Here is a 3,480-nt window from a genome sequence, read left to right as displayed (position 1 = left end):
ATATATATATTTCATTTATTCTTGCAATAATTGAAAAGGGATATTATGGACTGGGATGTAGCTCAGTGGCAAAGCATCTGCCGTGCATTTGCAAAGCCCTGGGTTCGACCCCCAGTTCCAAAAAAAAAAAAAAAGAAAGAAAGAAAAGGGATATTATGTGATATAACTTACTGTTATGTAGTTTAGAAACAAGTACAAGCCAAATCTAGGACTACCTGAATCCAAAGTCTAAATCACAGTTTATATAAAACTAGCACTTCTTCTAAGAAAATAGTTAGAACATTAGTGAGAGAATTTGAATGTTCAATATGCATAATATGGAAATGTGTCTTTTTTTTTACTAAATAAGAAAAACTCCTTGTAGTGATTTAAAATTAACATTTCCTTTCCTTCAAGGAAAAAAATGTTTTTATTAATGATAAATGAGTTTTGGATATAATAAGTTTAAACATACAGTATGAAATTAAGAGAAGAAAAAGATGATGTATTTGGGATTAGGTTAAACCCCATAAAGATGAAAGAAAGAAGTGGGAAAAGCATGTCAGTTGAAGCAGCAGCTTGGGGACTGAGGCTGGGGATGATTCACAAGTGAGAGGAGCAGTGGTGAGTCACCTCTATGGAGCAGTTCTAGTGAAGAACAATTTACATTAGAAAGGAGGTTCCAAAGGAAATCGTATTTATATGGTGAGGACAGAAATTCAATTTGAAACAAATTCAATGGACTATGTTAACTATCCTGCTCTCTGAATAATAAAATTTACAGAGACTTTGGCTATCTGCACATTAGACAAGGTATTGTGTTTAACTGTAGGCAGGAAGGGTATGACTGAAAGAGATAGGTCACTGGGAGCGTTTTGTTTTTTTGACCCTGGTGTGAGGAGTTCTCTCTGCATCCTTGGCTGCATTCTTATGCCACATGCTTCCACTTCGATGTTTTGCTTCAACTTGGGCCCAAGGGAGTTGGCCATGTGGACTGAGATCTCTGAAACCATGAGCACCAATAAACTTCCTCCTATACATTTTTCTCATCAGGTTTTCTTCATTTATTTTTATTTATTTATTTATTTTTTATTTTGAGACAGAGTCTCACTATGTTGCCTAGGTTGGACTTGAAATGATCTTCCTGATCAATCTCCTGAGTCACTAGAATTATGGACCTACAATGCCATGTCTAGGTAGAAATCCAGATTTGGATACATTTTTTAACAGTAGTGTGGGGCCACGAGTCCACCTCAGCAGGTAGTCAGCTCACAATAGTGTGGACGTTAACCATACCCAGTCCTGTGCTGGTATTGGCAAGAGACCGGAGTTGGTCCTTCCACCATGATTCTGCCCAGCTTTAAAATCCTGCGGTGCCTAACTACAGATTGGTGACTATGGACAAGGTGTCTGGTTCTGCTGCAGCTTCAGAAGAGGTTTGTGGGGACACACTGTCCTTTTTAGATACTTCCCCGGTTTATGCTGAACGGCGTAGCAACTGTCTCTTTGGATGTCGGAAACATTATTAATGGGTAACTTGGATGGCTTCCACTTTTAAATGGGGCCTAAATAGACAGAGGGCACTGCAGCACAATCTGCTCTGTTTCATGGGGCACATGAACCTATAAATTAAATGGTGATAAATATATCTATAATTTATGGTGATGCCATATGGAATCTCTGGAAGCCCAAATATAAGGGTGACAGCATAGTAGCCTAGGGATCTGGATATAAGCCATTCCTTCTGTGGTATACAACTGCACCCCAGGAAAGATTGAGCATTTTACCATGGAACTTCAAGTGATCATGCAATCAGATGTTCTGGATTTGAGTTAGATACATTTTCAGGTTCTCCAATTTATGATACTGAGAATTTGCAACATTCATTCATCACATAATGGATGCACTGTGTTAATTTTCATTTGTTGTTTAACAAATCACTACAAACTTAGTATCTCATATAACACATAATATTTCAGTTTCTGTGAATCAAGTGACTGGGCATGGGATAACAAGTTCCTCTGCTTAGGATTTCACAGGTTGTGATCAAGGTGTCAGCAGGACTGTATTATTATCTGGATGTTACTGGGGGGAAAATCCACTTTCAAGTCCACCCAGATTGTTGGAAGACTTCATTCTTCTTGCTAGCTAGAGGCTACCTTCAGCTTCTGGAAGTTGCTTGTAGTTTCTAGAAGTCGCCTGCAATTCCTGTCTCACAGTCATTTATACTTCATCTAGCCATCAAAGAAACTCTCCATGGAAAGTCACCTACCAAGACAAAGAAACGTAATCATGGAAGTTGCCTCCCATCTCATTTGTGAAATTCTATTAGAAGCCAGTAATGGGTCCCCTTGGCACTTCATGGGAAGAAATTATGCAAGGCATGAATACCAAGAGGGAGAGGTCATTTTTGTTTTTGTTTTTTTTTTGTTGACCCTGGTGTGAGGAGTTCTCTCTCTGCATCCTTTCACATGGGATAAGAAAATTACTTGCATTAGTACTCTTGGAGCTATAATACACACCTTGGTATTACCAATACCTTTTCCTCAATTACGAAGGTTTCAGGGGAGACACCTTATGAGCAAATAATAGATGAAGAAAGAATCCATGGTATTGTACATGTTAGGAGTAAAGGAAGCATGACAGCATGTGCAAGGTCATAAAACACATAGGGCAAAGAAATAACTTCTAGAAAGGTAGATAGAATAGCTGAAAATGTATTAGCAATTGTGGAGTTTGGGAATGCAGCTCTATATATTTGAAAATCTCTCTTCCATTATTTTATGAAAAATATTTTATGACCCCAAAATTACTAAATGGTGCCAAGAATATGCAAGTTTAGACTATATATACATATACACACATATATACTATGTATATGTCTCTATATATTATACATAAGCTTTATATAATGTAGTTCTAGCCTATATAAGTCTCAAAGCAATGGGGTGAATTTAGAATGATACCTTCTTGCCATCATAAATAAGTAAGTCACTTGTAGAATCATTTGTGCTTCCCCTTTCCACAATCTGGATTAGAGATAATGGTTACCAAGGAAGACATTCTTCCATAGAGGATAAGGAAATAATTCCATTGAATTTGAAGTTGGAACTGCCAGATGATTATTTTGGATTTCTCATACCAATAACCTACAGGCAAATAAAGGAGTTAGTATAATAGAGAGGTGTTATGGTTTGGGTCCAGACTGTCCCCCAAAGTTAATGCATTGAAACCATGATCTTCCATGCAGTAATGTTCAGAAGTTAGGCTTTTAAGCAATGAAGAAAGCTATAACTTTATTGGTGGATTAATCCATTTGATGAATTAATAATTCAAATAGATTACCAGATGGTAACTGTATGCAGATGGGGCATGGCTGGTGGAAGTATGTCACTGGGCATAACCTTGGACTATACCTGTACCTGGACCCTTGTTTTGTTTTGTTTTGTTTCTCTCTCTCTACTCCCTGGCTGCCATGTCCACAGCAGCTTTCCTCCACTA

This window comes from Marmota marmota, unplaced genomic scaffold (genome assembly GCF_001458135.2).
Source record: "Marmota marmota marmota unplaced genomic scaffold, marMar, whole genome shotgun sequence".
Taxonomy (NCBI): domain Eukaryota; kingdom Metazoa; phylum Chordata; class Mammalia; order Rodentia; family Sciuridae; genus Marmota; species Marmota marmota.
The sequence above is the reverse complement of the archived record's forward strand: the minus strand, read 5'-3'. Positions refer to the sequence as shown.